Source organism: Ranitomeya variabilis, chromosome 5, assembly GCF_051348905.1.
Source record: "Ranitomeya variabilis isolate aRanVar5 chromosome 5, aRanVar5.hap1, whole genome shotgun sequence".
Taxonomy (NCBI): domain Eukaryota; kingdom Metazoa; phylum Chordata; class Amphibia; order Anura; family Dendrobatidae; genus Ranitomeya; species Ranitomeya variabilis.
In genome coordinates, this window is record NC_135236.1 from 234,198,104 (window position 1) to 234,220,213 (window position 22,110).

The 22,110-nt window shown below is 42.9% G+C and overlaps 1 protein-coding gene across 5 annotated transcripts in view; it reads right to left on the reverse strand.

The window, feature by feature from the left end:
- APBA2 (amyloid beta precursor protein binding family A member 2) overlaps positions 1–19,358 on the reverse strand; it is a 706,148-nt gene extending 686,790 nt beyond the window's left edge. Inside the window, exon 1 of one of the 5 annotated variants that reach the window (XM_077263902.1) lies at positions 19,153–19,358. The gene's annotated coding sequence lies outside the window, so the exon portion shown is untranslated. The remainder of the gene's footprint in view (positions 1–19,152) is intronic. The other 4 variants (XM_077263901.1, XM_077263904.1, XM_077263905.1 and 1 more) reach the window with 4 other exon arrangements.
- Between the last annotated feature and the right edge of the window lie 2,752 nt (positions 19,359–22,110).

Genomic DNA, 22,110 nt, shown 5'->3' on the forward strand with positions numbered 1-22,110 from the left:
TCTGAGGAATCTAAAATGGGAAATCACAATCAGTTTAGATTTCAACAAACGTAGTCTACCTGGACACTATTCCCAGTGCTCCTTAGCTTAAACTCCACACAAATTAGATATTTGTTGGCCGAACAATGGTTCGGCCAATTGTACGGCCAGCAGGTATCTCGTCTGAAGGTACCTTCACACGAAACGACATTATAACGATATCGCTAGCAATCCGTGACGTTGCAGCGTCCTCGCTAGCGATATCGTTTCGTTTGACACGCAGCAGCGATCAGGATCCTGCTGTGATGTCGCTGGTCGCTGAATAAAGTCCAGAACTTTATTTGGTCGTCCGATCGCTGTGTATCGTTGTGTTTGAAAGCAAAAGCAACGATACCAGCGATATTTTACACTGGTAACCAGGGTAAACATCGGGTTACTAAGCGCAGGGCCGCGCTTAGTTACCCGATGTTTACCCTGGTTACTAGCGTAAAATGTAAAAAAAACAAACAGCACATACTCACATTGCGTCCCCTGCAGTCTGCTTCCTCCTCTGACTCAGCGCCGCAAAGTGAAAGTGAAAGCAGCACAGCGGTGACGTCACCGCTCTGCTCTCACTGTACGGCGCTCAGTCAGTCAGGAAGTGGACGCAGGGGGACGTGAATGTAAGTATGTGCTGTTTGTTTTTTTTAGATTTTACGCTGGTAACCAGGGTAAACATCGGGTTACTAAGCGCGGCCCTGCGCTTAGTTACCCGATGTTTACCCTGGTTACCAGGGGACCTCGGCATAGTTGATCGCTGGAGAGCGGTCTGTGTGACAGCTCTCCAGCGACCAAACAGCGACGCTGCAGCGATCGACATCGTTGTCGCTATCGCTGCAGCGTCGCTTCGTGTGAAGGTACCTTGACTCTCCCAATCACAAGAACACCGAATCTGCTGAGAGCTCCCATGTTCTCTGTGGGAAAGTTGCTGCCAAACATCTCTGGTAATGGTTGTTCGCTAGACAACAAAAGGATCAGCAGTGCAAAATAGGACATGTCGGATACCTAACTCCCCCCAAATGATCATCTGTCCCTAGCCGCATACACATTAAACTGTAAAGCCAAACCTAGACATTTGTTGGTTTAGTCACCGTTATCCTAATGTTCCTTTGGACATAGTTGTGTGTGGTCATGCAATGGTGTCCAGTGTATACAGAAAATGGCAGATAGAGCAAAAATAATACAGGAATATATCCAGCACAAGGGGAAACTGTGGAAATATGTATGTTGATGAAAGGGATTAAATGATGTTTTCAAGAATTGCTCTGATGAATGGTTAAGCAAAGTACAGACAGCTATAACACTGGTGGTGCATCTAACATGTCCAAATGCTCAAGTTATCAGATGGACATTTTCAGGACCAATATACAATGCAACAGGGCTTGGGCTCCAGGAACATGACGGTAAGTTTTCTTTCACAGCCTCTAGATTTATTAATTGTACTTGCTTCTATAGGAGTTGGTTATTCCACATCACTTTACAGACATTATCATCACTGTCCCGATTGGGGCTCACAGTATGTGCTCCCTGAAATTTAGAGCACCCAGACATAAACCAAGAAATCATAGAAGAATGTACAATCTCCAAGTGGATGTTGTTCTTGGTGGGATTTCAACACAGGACCACAACACTGCTAACCATTAACCCAAGACGCCATCTGTTCTTCAAGTAACACAGCCTCTCTGAGAGAAGGTACAACAAGCATCTCCATCTAATTGGTGGCAACTGTGAGAAACTATCCAGTCTGTATGGGCCGATATTTTCTGGGAACAATTTCAACATAGTGAAATCTATGCTACGATGAATTTCTGCTGTTCTGAAGACTAAAGAAGATTCAACACATAACTTGATGAGTGTTTATAATAAATTGACCAATCAGCATACAACCCTCCTTGGTCTTCTTTTTAAATACTGGCTACTGTAGGGAGTCCACTCACTCTTTGGCAGCAGTTTCAAGGAGGCACAGGCACAAAGTCTCTTGGTGTAAAGAAGAGAAATGTATTTTAGTCCATAAATATCTTCAACATAAACAGAAGCAGCCTTGTCTCGGTACAAACGAACAAAGTAAACAAAACGGTCCATATAAATGAAACAGGCTTTGTAGACCCGGTCAGCCAGTTGCAGAGCTGATCAGTACTACCTACATTTCGTGCTTAAATGAGGCAGATGAACTACCATTTATCGCCAGTTCCAAGCCCTGGAACTAGAGGTAAGGGAATGGCCAATCCCAGCTCTATGGCTGTTCATAATACCCGAACCCAAAATTCTAGGATCCATTAAAAAATAACTTTCAGCACTATACATGCTGAAGTCTGCTTCTCCAGGTCCTACATCACTGAGGCATGGTACCTCGGTGACACATCCTTCCCATCCAGTATCTGTCCAGCTGTAACCTTACAGTAGCTAAAGGTGATAACCATTAATGATCACCATTAAGTTGCCACAAGGTTCTTATGCAGATTAGTGACTCATGTATATGGTTATAATATGGCTCTGTACAACTTCCGAGTTGTATAGGACCATAATATGGCGCTTGGACTTCTGTAGCAGACTCCTCACCTTGACAAGCTTGAACATAAATGAGTGTATGGTATGCAAATATTAGAGGTATGCTATGCTATTGATGTGGTGTGCCACAGCTCTCAAATTATCAGTGGATATACCTGTACCTCTGTGAGCTTAAAGGGGTGGTCCGGCCTTGGTGTAATCTTAAGAACATTGAGAGAAATGTTGTACACTTGTGGTCATGTGATGACTGCTGGAACTGGCTATTGGAGCTGAATTCCAACAGATTACACACTACTAGGATTTGGCAAGCTGCAATGCTTGATGAAAATTCCATCAGGGCTGGACAACCCTTTTATGATTTTATACTAAGGGTTCATAGATTTCCTTTCTTTTGCATTTCAGAAGAATAACATTGGCATGCTCCACTGGAGAGGGGGTTACAGCGTTAAACTTCCCTGAACACATTGGCAGAACTTGACGATACATACAATAACTCAGTTACAAGGTGCAATTATCGGGGAAGTGCTGATCCAAAAAGATGTCAAGATTATTACACTTTTGCATGTCTGACTGTTGACTTGCAGCATCTAATAGGGATGACATGAGACTAATTATATTCACATCATATTTCCCAGGGAGCCGATGTAATAAGCAGCAGTACAAGACATAATTGTCGTCAGAAAGTAGCCTGCATAGTGTCAAGAGCAAAGGTGCCTTCTAAATACTATCCTTAATGTAAGCGTAACTAGAGTTTGTCAGGCAAAGGAGAGTTAAAAATGAAAGCTTATTAGAAGGTTTCGGCTCTTGGTGCCCCCTGCCACCTGGCCGCTTTCTCTGATAATTATTTCCCAGATGTACAATGTGCTGTTTAATATATACATCAAATACCTTGGTGAAGAGACAGACGCTGCTGTGCTGAGAGTTGCTCGGGTTCTGGGAACCTATATGTTTATTGTAGCTGCCTATTAGCACTTGGTATGATGCAGTAACACATTTGTGGAGTTAATTAGCAAGCACTGCCGGAAATAAAACATGATAATCTCCTCACATTTCCACTGACATTGCCGCCATTCTCTCACTACGCTCATACCTTGATCATTACCGGCACTTGCGCTGTTATTGCCACTCCAGCCATCTTCCTCCCATGTCGTGTCGGGAGGCATGTTTGTCAGGTGATGATGATCTCGTAGGCTTTGATCTCGTACCAGTCTGGATGGATGTATGCGCCCGGTATTAATAATCCACTCCTTCATGACATGACTTGATCGAGCAGTAGCTGTGAGATTTCCATAGCCACTAGTAACTGGAAACTAGCACCATAGTCCCTGTCTCTTTATGCATTATGTACTGACAATGTTGTAGCCGCTGGCTCATTAGGATTATGATGTTTTCACACGTGTTCATTGACTATACATTAACCTTGATGTTTTCAAGAGAGCATTCAGTGCATCAAAGACTTTAACGCAGTCTCCTGCTTCAGGCAAATACAGGTTTCTAGTTTCTATTAATTTAATTTGTAAATGTACCAGAAAGAGAAGCTGTGGGAACAGCGCCGGATTCTGTCTGGAACACTGGTGTCTGGCAAAAGAATGCCAAACATCATGGCGTGCGTATTCACTACAAGTATTTAGAATTGTTATTATCATTTATACATGTGTTGGGGACGTTTGAGTTCAGACGAGCATACCAAGTACAGTCCACTTTTCATCCAGAAAAAAATAACCAATTTATTTTATCCGTATTGTCATCTACATGCCATCTTTATTTCTGTTTTTACATCAACAACTTAAAAAATAGAAGTCCAAATACAGTTTTCTATTTTAAAGGGAATTTGTCACCAGGTTTTTGCTAGTTTATCTGAGAGCAGCGTGATGTAGGAAAAGAGACCCTGAATCCAGCGATGTATCTCTTAGTTTACTGGGTGCAGCTGCTATGACATAATCAGGGTTTTTAGATATAGATTGTAGCAGATCTCAGAAAGTTGCCCCCACCCATACTACAGCTGTCCCTGCCCACACCACAGCTTTTCTGTATACATTGTTTATTGACAGTGCTAATCAGTGCCAATCCCAGTAGTGATAATCTCCTGCACATAAAACACTCATTGTATTGAAACAACTTAACACAGCCTAATAAATGACACATCCCTGAAATCAGTGTCTCAGCCCCTATCTCATGCCGCCCTTGAGTTACATAGAAAAACCTGCTCACACATACCCTTTAATAATTGCATAAACACCAGATGCCATACTGTACGTAAACCATTTATGATCTGTTTTTTTACGCACCCATTGACTTATAATAGTAGGACCAACGGTAAAAATGTTCATGTGATTAGTGTTCATTAGCCGGCGTACGGTCTGTACGCTACTTGAATATACGGACAGCTAACAGGCCGATTATACGCTTGTGTGAACAAGCTCTAAGTTTGATTGCAGCAAAACGGAAACATTATGTCTTAAACAAAAAGTAAAGACCCTAAGATATACGGTATGTGTGTCGCTGTCTGTGTTGTCGGTTCGGCTCAGTTTGTGGTTGTAACGATGTAACTTTGCCGGCTAGAGTAATGAAAAGTGATTGGCAGCTGACATTCTTTACACCTTGGAATTCACAAGGCTGTATTTTGTTCCCGTGCTGTCTTCTTCTGGAATAATGCATAGGTAATTATGCTTATGAAGTAAAGTGATGCCTGCCTAACACATAAAATGCCATGCTCTACTTAAATGCTTGTGAGGAGAAATGGAAACCATTTGCCTAAAAAAAAAAGGGAGATAGTACTTTTAAAAGCCATCGAAATTGCAGATCTTGAGACATCGAGACATCAAGACTAGCGGAAGGGAAAAATGATAAAGTTGCTTACAGCAACTAAGCAGGGGTGGGTGTTATCAGAATAAAGCTGCGTACGCTCTATAGCAATGTACCACTATATTCTAATTTCCCCAAAAAAGGACAATGGAGTTGTTCTGAAATTGTGTGAGGTGTCCCCCAGTCTTTGGTGTGGAGCAACTAGGGGGCAATTTTTCACATGCTGAGATCTGCTGCACAGATTTCCTAGCTTAAACACTATCTGATTTAGTAATCTACTAAGGGGGAAATATACACTTTAGACTAAACTTGTCCAGCCAACAGTCTAGTGTGTATGGAGGCCTCCCAACTCTAACCCAAGAGACGATGTTTTCTTAGGAGGTGAGACAAGCCACCGCCAGACTCCATCTCTCATAGAGAACACAGGAGTACTAGGTGAAGCCAGGTGTTCCTGTGTATGAGGGAGTCAGGAGACACAGCTGTAGGCCCAAATGATGGTATGTTGTATATATACTTATGTATAGTATATACCATTTCATATAGGTGGTGGATCTTTCTTGTAGTGGGCAGTTTGATGTTTGTTGTGACCTTCAGCTTTTGAGTAGAGATGGAAGTTCAGGTTTGTGAACTATTCCGCAGTAGGTCATGCATTAACATGACTTTCTTTTCCCATGAGGGAACATAATAAAAAATGCAGAGGCCTGGTGATGCGCAGAAATTTTTCTGGGGTCATTTCTAAAAGTAACGATATTGGCTGCAAACATCTTTGGGCATTAGGTCCCATGAAGTCACATTGGGTAATAAGCAGCGAGACAGGAGCAAGAAAACAGGAAAATAGTAAAGGATACATTCCCCTAGAGCACCACAGAGCAGAGGCAAATTTCAAGCAAGCTGCTCTGAGGGGTTTACTCCAAACAGCAGCAGGCCATCCTAGTGATTGTGAACATGGAATATGTTTATGCTCATCTATGATAGGGCTGATTGGGGGACTATCACAGAATGGTCACCTGTGAACGAAACTGGACTGACGCCATGTGGGATTTAAATTTCCGTGCAGGAAAACGTTCATTGTTCTTGCCGGGAAGCATGGCCATAGCTATACTAGAAATTGTCATTGTCTCTATTAAATGTCCACAAAAAATATCCATGCTATATCAAGATTTTAGGCCACATTCAGCCATTTTTGAGTCATGTACATGTTCTGCCTGTGATTTTCTTGGGCAGAACACGTACCCATTATAGGCTCTGAATGGCATCTGTGGACAGACGATCTGCTGTCCATGATTAACGCTGTAACAGGCAGCAGAAGTTTTGTCATTTATTTATCCATACATGAGAATCACTGATAAAACACTGATGGTAAAAGCTGACACATGAACCAATTACTGATGAAAATGGATTCCAAAATACTGATGTAAAACGGTCTGTGTGTGCATAAGAAAATGTCAAGAGTTCACGGCACTCAAGGTTCCTGGGTGGTGCACAAGTAGGGTATCCAACCCGTATATAGACAATAAAGCACTTGGCACTCAGAGATTCATTTGCAAAAAACGTAAGAGTTTTGTTTATTTGTGCGACCAGTTCGAGAGTGTCTAAACGTTTTCGGTCATAAGACCTTCATCAGAAACATCTCTCATAAAGCTGGAGGCAGGACAGCGCAATACAAAAGGTATGAGAAACCCAATGTATGTGTGGGCAGCCCGGTAAAACCACTTCGGAGGTTCTGAAGGTTGTGAGGGAGGTAGAGCGCTCTTGGGAGGGCAAAAAGGCCGCTGCGGGAGATGGCGCGAATAATCCGGGTCCGGGGAGCCGAGGTACTGAGGGGCCGGTGTAGCCAGAAACAGCGGCTTCTGGCTACACCGGCCCCTCAGTACCTCGGCTCCCCGGACCCGGATTATTCGCGCCATCTCCCGCAGCGGCCTTTTTGCCCTCCCAAGAGCACTTTACCTCCCTCACAACCTTCAGAACCTCCGAGGTGGTTTTACCGGGCTGCCCACACATACATTGGGTTTCTCATACCTTTTGTATTGCGCTGTCCTGCCTCCAGCTTTATGAGAGATGTTTCTGATGAAGGTCTTATGACCGAAAACGTTTAGACACTCTCGAACTGGTCGCACAAATAAACAAAACTCTTACGTTTTTTGCAAATGAATCTCTGAGTGCCAAGTGCTTTATTGTCTGTGCATAAGAAAAGTCACAGAGGTCTGAATGAGGCCTTAAGCTAGGTTCCTACTATGAGCTTTTGGTGAGTTTCTGATGTTGCAGATTTTCTGCACCTATTAAGTAAAATAGGATACTTTTTTCAAAAATAAACAGCGTCAAAAACTCTCCAATAACTCATCGTGGGAACTTGACCTTCAAAAAACCAAATGATGAATGGTGGTAGTCTTCGCAACTAATATTGCTGTGACTAATGGTTCACCACAGTGGCAACAATGATGGCAGGAGTATTAGTTTGCACTATGATTACGCTTGATAATTTGATATCGGTAAATTATGGGTTAATGAAGTGTGAAGATTAGAGATGAGCAAGCCTGAACTGTAAAGTGTAACGTCTCCTGGAAGTCCGTTTTACTGTTCAGAGTTCAGATGGTGAGAGAGATAGACTCTGTCTCTCTGAGGGTACTCTGCTTTCTTTGGCAGCCCCCCTAGCCCTTACTACAACTATTTTACAGCCCTTTACAGCACCAAAATTAGGGTCACCTTTGACTTCTATTGCGTTTGTGTTCTGGTGCCCGAACCGAACTTTGGACCAAAGTTCAGTCGAACACAACAATCCCGAATATCCACAGGTCATCTCATCTCCAGTAAAGATGATTTAGCTTGGAAACAATCTGATCTGCCCAGTGCCAACACCAACCCACCTGCCATTTGCTATAAATGCCATACTGGCAGTTTAGCCCTGGACAAATACATAAGGATTTTCTGTTCATTCCATGAAACCTGCACCATGATGTTTTTTTAGGCAACTCCTTGATCTATACAAAGTTCCTGTCACTTCCATGACCTTATTTGTTTTAATAAGAAAAAAATGCTAGTCTCTAATAAAAATAGTTAATGTTAATGTTTTTTTTTTTTATGTGGGACAGAGATTATTCAAAGGACCCAATGCCCTGTAAAAATCAGGTCTGAACTTCCACCACAATTTCTAGTATGAATACTATATACAATGCTCTTTTTTTACAGAGGATTTTTTATTACATCTTTTTTAATACAGATGTGCCAACTTTTACCTTTACTTGAATTTAGTTAAAGAGTTATTCCCATCTTATTGCGTTTTCACCTATACATTGATTGGTGGTAAGGTAACGTGTGATCACTGGGGTCACACTGCTGGGACCCTTACCATTCCCAAAAATGGTGATCTCCAAGTTCCGTTAGGAAAACTGATCCATTTATTGAATGTCATTGCTGGAGATAGCCAAGTACAGCGATTGGCTATTTCCAGCAGTTCCACAGACAATAAATTGTGGAGTGCCATGCAATTATATTCACTGCATCATTCTAAGTGTATGTTCACAGTGGTTTTTTTTGGCCAGTTTCTTACTGGTCTGCTCAGAAAATGCTCATAAGAATCTTCCTATTCATATCTATGTAAGAAAAAGCTGCTGTTGAAAAGTTCATGCTTTTGAGTGTCTTTTAACTACTTCAGACATTTTCCACTGAATAACGATCTATACTTTACAATAGACGGCAAATTGAAGGCAAAAAAAATGCCTTGGAGACATCTGGTCATCTATTCCAGACTTTTGAGTGCGTTTTGTTTAAAACAAAGTGCTCGTTTTACTCATTGCTTAATAAAGTTAATAAAACACTTGCAAATTATCCCAAAATATGCTAAAAAAAATGCTCAAAAGACTCAGCCAAAACACTCACAAAAATGCAAGTGAAAAAACTTTGCAACTTCTGAAAACCACAAGAAAAAGAACTTTAGAAAAAAAAAATAATCAGCGTTCCCAGAAGCTGTTTCCACTTGAAAAGTTTTGTGCAACTCGATGTTGCACAAATAATTTGTAACTTTTGGCATTTACACTCCCGTAAGGCAAAGCTGGGGTGGGATGAGGGTGGAATCTGGACGTGATGCCACAACATGTCTAATTCGTGATGAGCTGCTGAATGCTTTACAGCAGAAATCATACTTCAGTTGCTGACTGAATTTATGTTGAGGCGCATGAAGACACGCCATTTTTCAGACACGCTCAATTCGTTAAGAGCTTTGCTCCTCCAAATGAATTGGGAGCTTCTGACTCCAACACATCGGCTGTTCACACCAGCAATAGTATTATAAAATCCTATTGTCATATCCCACCACACTGAAAATGAGAATGATTAGGAAGTACATTGAATGTTTTTATGGTGATTGTAAAAAATACTGTGAATTTCACACCATATCTGCTGTATGCTGCACTTGAAATAAATGCTTGAGTCCACCTAAATGCCGCATAGCATGTGCTCATGCTCCATTCTCTACCTGTTTCATGCTGCTATGAACTAAAGAATCTAAGATACTAAATCTGTATCTTTCTCGTTCTATAGTTGGTCCGCTAACCATGTTATGCATGTGAGCACTATAGTGGTGCATTTATTACCTTCGCTCTTTTGTTCCCCCTCCTGTAACTCATACCCCAGTCTCTGACCCTACGGTCAGCTGCTGCAGTCTTGAATACTGCTCTAGTACGGTACCTGGTGTCTACCAGCGGCCCAGCCTATCCTGACCATCAGAAGCTCTAATGAATACCAGGTAGTCATTTAATCAAGCACCTCCAGGGTAAGCCCAGCCCTGGCGTAGGACACTTACCAGCATTACATACTGCCAGATCTGAGCACAAAGCTCTAATTTACCTTTTAGGTGTTATACAGAATCAGATCTACCCCTCCCAGTAAAATTTCAGATGGAGATGAGAATTTCATCAAATTTTGCGCTCACTCTGTTATAGTGAATGTAAAATATGTAAGATCGGGCACTCTAAAAAAAGGGCTAATTTTTTTTTTAAATCAAGAAATGTTAATGTTACAGGTTGACAACCATTGTGACAGATGTCGCAACCGGGATACTGCACCAGGCATTCCTGGCCATTTCCAAGCACAGGGACTGCTATTTAAAATTTAAACAGCCGGAATCTAATCTTCAGACATTTATGAAATTATATGCTACTACTGTATATCTGATGAAGGTCATCTACACCGAAACATTATATATTTGATACACTATTTCTTGGGTTCAATATAAATTAGCCCTTTTTTTGAGAGTGCTGGATTCCACATATTTTGTATCGTAAGGGTTCCGTTCACCTCCTTTTTGTTTAAGGAATGCTGTTCTTCTTTGAAATAATGAATGCAAAACCTGATTTATTACTGACATATATTTGAGAAAAGTCTTAGAATTTCATTTACTGACATTTTTCTATTCTTCACATAAACAATGGGTTCTCTTTACGTATATATTTCTGTTTTGCTGTCCACAAATGATGTGAATGTATTAGATATCACCTAAACATCCATTGTTCTGAACATACAGAAAACAGTTAGCTCCAGCTCTGTTCACAATTTGACATCGTAGGGCAGGTTACACTGTGTGCTTTTGGAAATAAAGGAATGAGAGTTTACGTGCTGTGAATGCTTAGCTGCTTTCATTCATACAGGAGATCCGGTAACAGGTAAACCAAAAACAAATGGTTATGAAAATAATAAAAATATGTCAAGCTAATGACCATACATCTGTAGAAAACGGGCTTTCATTGTGCTGCTTGGCTTTCCTGGTGTTAATCGACTAATGACCTGCAGATGATCTCTATTATCTAGTGCAGAAGAAACAAAGAGGACAATAGTGCCAAAGGCTGCTCCAACATGATGTGACTTAGCTATGATCAAGCCGAAAATGTCTGATAATAGCTACAACCACTGAGCTGCAACTGGTAAGATGATCTTGATTTGATCTGTAGCTGTTTTCTGATCAGACAATTGTCATTGCAGTTTTCGTAGAATGTGTCATCATGTAAATGGTGAACAAAATAAAAATCCTATTATGGGGAATAGCAGGGATTTAGTTTGTTATCATAGCAAATAATCCTCTGAGTGGCCAGCTCAGAAAGACATGCTGACAATTATCTATCCAGATGTCTATCTGATTGTGGGCAACATCTATATGTCTATATAAAACAGATGTGATCAAGGTGTTGATGGTGTTACTGTCAGGGAGCCCTGTCAGTGGCAGGCTGGAATTAATAGGTGATCACGGACAGGTTTTGTTCTAGTCACTCCATCTAGAAGATTTCAGGGGTGTCTCTGACTTTCGCCTTTTAACCCCTGTACAAGGTTCTGGACTTACACAGGGGCACCAGAGTTGGGTCCATGGAGTGGCTGCTGGCTGATATAGCGAGCTGTTAGAGGGTGGTGAGAAAGCCACATCAATACCAGGAGGTCAGGGACAATACAGAAACATCAGGCAGAAGGGTGGTCTAAAATAATCTGCCGTCAGAAATTGAAATCAAACAAGCCAAACAAGAGCTAAATAACAGGAGTGAACCATAGCAAGTATAACCTATAACTGGCAACTCCCACAAGTATGCTGGAATTATTAGTAGGGTGTGGTGCTGCTCTATTGGCCACAGCAGGTAGCTGATTACACACAACCATACTGCCAGACTACAGGTTCCAGTCACAAAATAAGAAAAAGCCAGAACTGCTTAGAGCTTCTGGCCATGATGTCTCCCCCATCACCAGTGTCACCCACACAATGAATACAGTACCACTAGATGACAGAAGAAGACATTGCCGGAGGAGGTCCAGGAGGAGATATGACAGTTATTTACTGCTGCACTTGGTGATCTGATTTACAAATGTTCAAATTTACTTGAAAACAATATTTCATCTGTCGTTTGGTGGCATTCTAGAACATTTGCATAGAGCAAGTGCTATTCATCTTGTTCTATAGTGGATAACTAATAGTTTGGACCTGTACAATAGTGATAGAGAATTAATATAAATTTTAATTCCTAGGGAGATTCACCTTCACCAGTAAAGGGTATGCAATGACTTTTTCTTAACATATTCTGCACTTGATCTTTAAATAATTAGGTTTCATCTCTGAATCATAATGAGTCAGAAACTTACTTAATAGCAAAAACTAGTGACTTTTATTAAAGGGCTAGTAAACCTAAGGTCTAGTCCATTCGCTTTGCAGAATACGATCTACTATTTCCTGCAAGTGGATAGAGGTTGGCTGTAATGTTCTTCATCTAGAAGCATTCTATACCGCCTTTGCTGTGTGTGGCTTTATTTCCCTCTAGTATCTGCTTGTGTGTGTTTTAGTGGGCGTCTGCTTAGATGAGCATTATTATGTTCCGTGTAGGGCAAAATCAGTAAGCAACGATCAGAAACTTCAAGAAGCGATTTCTCTCCCTAAGAAAAAAATTCTTAAGAATTGAAATTCCACATATCTGACCATACTTTTCCCCAGCATCACGGAGGCCTCTATACCCGTTATATAATTGGTCAGGAAGGTTTGGGGACATTGGTCGGTTGACTGAGTTTGACTGACATTAATCTAATGATTATGGCCAACTTAACAATTATACCATCAGTGACAAAGACTATTTGTAGCTGCACAGACATGTAATCTAAGCAGAGCAGGGGTTTATTGCAGTACACTATAGATACATTTCAATGGGAAATGCAGCACAATTATATGTCTACAGGCTTTTCCATAAGAAAGTCTGTCCAGACGACCAAAGTTGGCCACACAGTAATAAAGTTGGTCATCTGAAATGAGAGGCTTAGATGGACTTTTGTCATCTACTGATTTTGATTCAAAGAAATCTGTTAAAAATCATGATAGATATTTATTTTATTTCTATACTATTCTACTCATATGTAGATCCAGGTTTATCAAGATTTGCGTTCTAAACACTACTCTTGATAAACTGCGCCCTGGATCCATCAAACTAATTAAAAAAACATGTTCCTCTTAATTAATTTAGGTCATCTTTCAACTGCAGTAGGCAAGTGCAGGAAATGTTACGTGAGTTAGGAATTAGAGTACATTTCTGTCGTAATTTAAGCCATTTTTGCATAGTGAATTATGCTGATTTTGAGGCGCCACATATTGCCTGAGCTATGGCCACTTTCTTAAATGTTATTGGAGCTGGCTGAAACTTGGGTGAAAACTCCATAACTCGCAACATCTTTGTTCTTTGCATTGTGCAATAATTTAGTGACATTTCAACCAACTTCGAGCCAGAATTCTGGCAAAAACTGCAGAGTGAATTATGTCTTATATTCAAGAACTCAACAAGAGAAGATTGGTCGTAACATAGGTGTAATCTTTTGGTGGCTAGCAACACTTAGAAAAAAATGGAATGCAAGTAGGAACATTCTCTGTTGCAGCTTGCTGAAAGTTGTTTTTTTTTTTAATGTTACATAAAAATATAAATTTGTCATGTCTGGATCATCAACCCTTTTGGATAAAATGACTTAGTCTAAAAATCAGCAGTAGTCATAACTGCAGTATTTACTCATGTGGCCTCTTAAAATATCTGCAACAGATCAAACAGTATTTTGCTATTACATTGAGTGACACTGGTGTCCAAATCTAATTTGATCAACTAAGAACAACCAATTTTCATTTGTTCCACAGCCCAAAATGTCTGGCCTAAAGCAACAATTTAAAGAGGACCCTCAGATCTCCTGACAAGTGTATAACTGTAAATTCTTTTATTCTTCATGAAAGGACAATTATGTAGGAACTGTTTTTTAGAAATGTTTTTATTCCTAATGGAAATGTATAATTAAATTGAAACTGGGTGCTATAAGTGTCCAATAAGAGACGACAATATCAGATTGAGTAGGACACAAGATGATTGGTACCACCCAGATGTCACATAGGAGAAATAACAGAGGAACGGCACAACGCAGCCTTCTGGGAAAAGATACTCCAAAATTGTTTGATCAAGCAAATATTTATTAAAGCAGATATTATTCCAGCTGAGCTAAAAGGTTATACCACGATGTGTCACATTTAACATGTACGTCCTAGAGAGTATCCTCACCCACCCCCTGTAGACTGTGAGCCCTCGCGGGCAGGGTCCTCTCTCCTCCTGTACTTGTGTGTGCCTTGTTTTACTCATGTTTACTGTACTTGTCTGTATTTGCCCTGTTCAGATGTAAAGCGCCATGGAATAAATGGCGCTATAAAAATGTATAATAATAATAATAATTACCTACAGGGTAAGTTCACAAGACTGTTTTCTTTCCATCAAAGACCTTTATCCTTTCTGTAAGGCTGTGAAAATCGAACCAGATTCGGATGTCATCCAGGTACAGTCTGAGGTTTTTCACGGACACATAACTTGTATTACCGATTATGATCCTACACTCGAATCAATATCAGACATGTCTCCGATTATTTTCTTGGACCACTCAGACCGAGGAGAAAATCGAACATGTGCAGAGCCCCATAGAATATTATGGGTACGAGTGTACGAGTGCTATCCAAGAAAACCACCATTAGCACTTGTCTAAAATCATTGACCATGTGCACATGCTCATAGCGTGGTGTTGCAACCTGTTTCTACACGTGTTGGATTGCGACTTATTTGTTATAGACTTAATTGCAACTTGTTTTCAATTTGGCTGTTTCTTACAGCAAAATCCTAACTCTAAAATGCTCCTTCACCAACAAGTTGCACAAATGTTTTTGATCGAACGACAGATCTGAGAATTGGCTGTGACGCGACACAAGTAGCCACAGCCAAAAAGAGAACTGAAAATAAGGACTGAGGCTGTGATACTAGAGACTAATGATGAGCGAATGTGCCTGGATAAGGTGTTATCTGAGCATGCTCGTCTGCTAAGTGTCTTTGACGTGCTCGAAAAATATGTTCTTGTCCCAGCAGCTGTATGTCTCGAGGCTGTTAGACAGCCGCAACATATGGAGGAATTGCCTGTTTCTTAGACAATCTCTGCAGGTGTTGCGGCTGTTAGACAGGCGCGGGGACTCGATCATATCATTCGAGCACGCTGAAGACACTCAGCAAACAAGCATGCTCAGATAACACCTTATCTGAGCACGTTCGCTCATCACTACTAGGGACACATAAGACAGCCTAGGCGAAAAGGTAACACAGATCTGTAACATATTTTCCATTTACACTACATTCTGATGAATGTTGCCATTTTTGGACCGACGAGCGACGTCTAAGGGTAAGTACACACGTTGTGGATTTTGCTGCAGATCCGCAGCGGATTGGACGCTGTGGATTTGCAGCAGTTTTCCCTGAGTTTACAGTACCATGTAAACCTATGGAAAACAAAATCCGCAGTGCACATGCTGCGGAAAATACCGCGCGGAAACGCTGCGTTCTTTATTCCGCAGCATGTCAATTCTTTGTGCGGATTCCGCAGTGGTTTAGACCTGCTCCATAATAGGAATCTGCAGGTGTAAAACCGCAGGTGGAATCACCACAAAAACCCCAAAATAATTGCGGCAATTACGGAGGAAATCCGCAGCGCGGTTTACGTGCAGATTTACCAAAATCAGTCCGGAAAAATCCACAGAGTAATCCGCAACGTGTGCACATACCCTCAAAATTGCGGCTGTGGCTAGGCCTATGGTGCTCCATCAGCTTGTCCGCAACATATACCAGTGCGAGAGTTCTCTGCCATTGAAATTTGCTCTGCTTCTGAAGAGACTAGCACATGCTGAAATGTCTTTTTTTTTCCCTAAATTTCTCATCCACACTAGCTCATACATAACACTCAATGAGCTGTATGTGTGCAGTCCGCAGTGTTTGAATTTGTATGAATCATGAATCAGGCCTTTCTAACGCTTTCAAACTAATGCATAGTACCTGTGTGGTATTTTATTATTTTGCTTATATGTGGCCAAAAAAAAACATTTTCAGTTGTCATCAAACATTGAATGTTCATAAAGTTTTAGTCAAAGGGTGAACAGCAGTAAAAATAAATGTTTTCATCTGAGTATTGTCAGACACAACACAATGTTATTTATGTAAATAAAAAATTCCCTCAATCACTGACACTTGCAAATATTGAACCCCTGGGGTAAGAAGACAGAAGGCCTCCAATAACACATGCCTTCCCAATTCCATAGATGGATCAGTATCCAGCAGGGCACAGGTTAATGTATGTGCTAATCCTATATGCTTAGAAAATCAAATTATTTGTTTACATGTATTTACATGTAAACAAATACATGTGTTTACGCTGCGTTCTTTACATAGACCTCGAAAAAGCAATTTATCTAATGCAGCACCATAACTCTTTGTAGTGTGGTAACATCATAAATTGCAGCTATAGAAAAATGCCATATAATGGAGTGAAATGAGCAGCGCTGTAGCATCAGCAAACGTGAGAGCAAAGCACATAATACTAGAAAATGATGATGGCACTCTGCATATTATGGCTGCATTAGAGTCAATAATCCAGAGCATTATAGCATTAGCTATGGAAATGCAGCCATCCCATCTTCCATAACCTGGGAGCGACTGACCAGCAGAACAAGTGAGTGAAGTATGGTGGCCGCTGACCTAGAGATGACAGCTTAATGGAATCATTTGTCATCCAAGAAGCAAGCCTCCGCTGAGAGCCATAAAGCTACAAATCTGAGCCACAAGACTTACTAGCAATGCTGGAGACTTACTAGAATTAACACTTGTCTTTCATTAACAGTAATCATTGCGGGGCCAGCTGGCAGGCGCCTAACGTATGACCACCATTCATACCAGGGGTAAGCATGCCAGTAGGTTTAGATCAGGTAATATTATTATTATTGTCATGTCAAAGGAAATGAAATACATAAATGGGCTGTAAATGTTCTCAATGTATAGCATCAGGGTTGTGGCTGTAACAGACAGCACTGGAATCATCGCCTGCAACACATGCATGAAGTTTACATATTTCCCCAGGGTTGGAGCTGGATTCCTCCCACACTTTACAGAAATAGGCACAGCTTCATTGATTTCCTATTAAATTGTATGAGCCTCTATAGGTAAATTAGACTGACAGCTTTCTGATGGGCTAATGTGAGTACAGCAGGCACTCAGAAGTGGCAATGCATAAAGCAATAGATATGCAAGTTGGGCAGCAAGCAATTGACTGTAATCTCTTCGGGAGAAGGAGGAGTGACTGGACAATGTCCACTCTGCTACACTATATAGAGGCCGATCTTACACTTCACAGGGATCATCCTGGCTGTACCCTCCTGCCTGTATGATCCTGCCTGTACCCAACTGCCTGCACCATCCACTCTATAACAGACCTTCCTGCCTGTACACACCTACTGTACCCACCTGCCTGCACTGCACCATCCTGGCTGTACCCTCCTGCCTGTATGATCCTGCCTGTACCCTGCTGCCAGTACCCAACTGCCTGCACCATTCTGTCTATAACAGACCCTCCTGCATGTACTCTCTTGCCTGTACACACCTACTGTACCCACCTGCCTGCACTGCACCATCCTGGCTGTAACAGATCTTCCTGCCTGTACCTACCTGCCTGCACCATCCTACCTGTAACAGATACTCCTGCCTGTACCCTCCTGATTGCACCATCTTGCATGTACCATCCTGCCAGTAGCCCCCTGCCTGTAAGAAACATTACTGCCAGTACCCTCCTGAATGCACCATCCTGCCAGTACCCTCCTGCCTGCTCCATCCTGCCAGTACCCTCCGGTCTGTATCCTACTACCTGCTCTATCCCGCCAGTTCCTTCCTGTGTGTACCCTCCTGCCTACTCCATCCTGCCTGCACTATCCTGCCAGTACCCTCCTGCTAGTACCTTTCTGCCAGTACCCTCCTGCCTGTATCATCCTGCCTGCATCATCCTGCCTGCACACTCCTGCCTGGTCCATCCTGCCAGTACCCTCCTGCCCGCACCCTCCTGCCCGCACCCTCCTGCCAGCACCCTCCTGCCTGCACCCTCCTGCCAATACCATCCTACCAGTACCCTCCTGCCAGCACCCTCCTGCCTGAACCCTCATGCCAGCACCCTCCTGCCTGCGCCCTCCTGCCAATACCATCCCGCCTGCACCCTCCTGCCTGCACTCTCCTGCCTGCTACATCCTGCCTGTATCATCCTGCCTGCACCCTCCTGCCTGCTACATCCTGCCAGTACCCTCCTGCCAGCACCCTCCTGCCTGCTACATCCTGCCAGTACCCTCCTGCCAGCACCCTCCTGTCAGTACCCTCCTGCCAATACCATCCTACCAGTACCCTCCTGCCAGCACCCTCATGCCAGCACCCTTCTGCCTGCGCCCTCCTGCCTGCACCCTCCTGCCTGTACCCTCCGGTCTGCACCCTCCCGCCTGCACCCTCCCGCCTGTATCATCCTGCCAGCACCTCCTGCCTGCACCCTCCTGCCAGCACCTCCTGCCTGCACCCTCCCGCCTGCACCCTCCTGCCAGCACCTCCTGCCAGCACCCTCCTGCCTGAATCATCCTGCCTGAATCATCCTGCCTGCTACATCCTTCCAGTACCCTCCTGCCAGCACCCTCCTGCCTGTACTATCCTCTGGCAGCCCGGTGCCCAGCAGCTGCCCCTACCCAGGTACCAGTCACCGCATCCCCAACCTCCCTGTAGCAACAGATTAGCAGAGATGCTGCAGGACCCCGGCGACATCGCAGTAGGAGCCATCAGCCTCTTTCCATCACGTCCACTGGAGACTAATCCCTGGGACCATCCCCAGACCCCAGTGCCAGGATGGTCTGTGTACTTTCAGGTCACTTCCACAGCCCTCCTGTAAACGTGCCCGCACACAGCGCAGCCTTCCCGGGCGGGCAGGTGAGAGCCCCTGTGAGGTGCCTACCTGTGCTCGCAGCCCCTCAGTGCGTCTCCCTCTGCGGAGGATCCGGATTGTCAGGCAGCAGTCAGCTCTTTTGTGTTCCTGCTTCCCAGCCACACGCTGAGACTACTAATGAACCCAGGAAGCTGCATACAGAAGCTGGTACAATGGCAGCCCTGGAACCTGTGTGAGGAAGAACATGGCCCCTGGCTGAGAAAGGAGAAGAATGCACGAGAGAGAGTGGAGGGAGGGGATGAGGCTGTTACCATGGCGACGGCTGCTGCCCCATCCTTCTCCTTCTCCTCCTCCTTTAGGCCTGTGTGCCTTGTAGTAAAGAAATACAGTGTGAGGAGGAATACACTGGAGGGGAATGTTTATCTACATCTGCTCCACTTCACCCTGACTCATCTTCTCATACATTTGCATTTTCCACCTAGAGGGTAACCACAGGGCACAACAAGCCATCCAAATGTAAGAAATGCCCACCTTATTATATTTTGTAATGTCTCCCTCCTTAGATGCTGCACAACCATTACTTGAGTTATTCGCCCTCAGCTGTCTATGAGAGAACTGCTTAAAAGATAATTCCCCAATGTAATGTCAGAATGTCTTACTTAAGTCAAGAGATGTCCTAACAATACATGGGCACCTGAGGATTAGCAAGTTACTGCTATAAAACAGTGATCCCAGTCCAGATCAGAACAGAGCAGGTCAGGATGTTGGATCAGAACCAGGGGAAGGCAGGCTGTTGCATCTGAACCAAGGGAGGTCAAGATGTTGGATCAAAACTTTAGGAGCTCAGCAATTTGTCTCAGAACTGAATAAGGACAATATGTTGAATCAGAACCGGAGGAAGTCAGGATGTTTGATCAGAACTATAGGAGGACCGGATGTTAGATCAGGAATGGAGGAGATCAGGATCTTTCATCAGAATGGGATGAGTTCAGGATCTTGGATCAGAACCGGAGGAGCTCAGGATGTTGGATCAGAACTGGAGGAAGTCATGATGTTGGATCAGAACTGTAGGAGGACAGGATGTTAGATCAGAAACAGAGGTGTTCAGGATCTCATATCCGAACGGGATGAGTTCAGAATCTTGGATCAGAACCCAAGGAGCTCAGGATGTTGGATCAGAACTGGAGGAGATCAGAATGTTGGATCAGGACTGTAGGAGGACAGTATGTTAGATCCGAAATGGAGGAGATCAGGATCTTATATCAGAACGGAATGAGTTCAGGATCTTGGATCAGAAGCAGAGGAGGTTAAGATGTTGGATCAGAACCGGAGGAGACCAATATGTTCAATCAGAAACGGAGGAGCTCAGGATGTTAGATCAGAACTGGAGGAAGTCAGGATGTTGGAACAGAACTATAGGAGAACAGAATGTTAGATCAGGAATGCAGGAGATCAGGATCTTTCATCACCATGGGATGAGTTCAGGATCTTGGATCAGAACCGGAGGAGCTCAGGATGTTGGATCAGAACTGGAGGAAGTCAGGATGTTGGATCAGAACTGGAGGAGGACAGGATGTTAGATCAGAAACAGAGGCGATCAGGATCTAATATCAGAACGGGATGAGTTCAGGATCTTGGATCAGAACCGGAGGAGCTCAGGATGTTAGATCAGAACTGGAGGTCAGGATGTTGAATCAGAACTGTAGGAGGACAGGATGTTAGATGAGAAACAGAGGCGATCAGGATCTAATATCAGAACGGGATGAGTTCAGGATCTTGGATCAGAACTGGAGGAGCTTAGGATGTTGGATCAGAACTGGAGGAGGTCAGGATGTTGGATCAGGACTGTAGGAGGACAGTCTGTTACATCCGAAACAGAGGAGATCAGAATCTTATATCAGAACAGAATGAGTTCAGGATCTTTGATCAGAAGCAGAGGAGGTTAAGATGTTGGATCAGAACCGGAGGAGGCCAATATGTTCAATCAGAAACGGAGGAGTTCAGGATGTTGGATCAGAACTGGGGAAGCTCAGTATGTTGGATCAGAACAGAAGGAAGTCAGGATGCTGGATCAAAACTGGAGGACATTAGGATGCTGGATCAGAATCTGAAAAGATTAGGATGTTGTAACCCTAATACAGATGCAGCATATTCCAGACTCTATAGAAACACACTATTTTGTTTCTTTGAAGAGGGTCCAAAGTAGGGTGTCATCAAATTACCTCATTATGTCTTGGTAATGAGCGTCTAGAGAGCAGAAGAGTAAAATATTCAGAAAATGCATTTCCAATATTATCTTCATCAGGGAAGATACAGTAAAAGTGCATGTCGTGATAAAAATGAAGTGAGAACGGTACAGTGAAATACACTAAAAACAACAATAAAACACGTTAACCACACGTTAAATAGATGTAATAATGACTCTCTATAATTGGGTCAAGAGGGTGGAGGGGAATGGAAACAGGGAAAGATGGCTTGGCAGTGGGGAAAAAGGTGTCAAGGAAAGATGAGTTGTGGAGAGTATGCTGGTGAGGGCCAGGAAGTGTAGAGCAGAAAGGAAGCAACAAGAATGGGCATGGAAGGTGAAAGGAGCCAGAAAAAATGACTATTTTGACTATGACTATCCATCCCTATTAAAGGAAATTCATCACACATTGACCATTTCGTATTAGGAGTGATAAGGGGTTCAGGTCCAGCTCCAGGTTTTCGTGGGCCCCGGGTGATAGAGTCCCGGTGGGCCCCTTTAACACATACCACAATTCATGATGCACAGATACGGCAGAGAAATATAGGTATAGTACAATGCCAAAGATTTCACTTACTTCTTACATTACATGTGTGATATCTATTGTAAATTCTACAATAGCTCAAAAAGCAGCCAGTATAGTCTTCCATACAGTATTATCGGCACCAACATAGGTGTCCATACAGAATAATGAGCCCCAAATATTGCTCCATACAGTATTATGGGCATCACATAATGCTCCATACAGAATAATCAGCCCTATATATTGCTCCATACAGAAT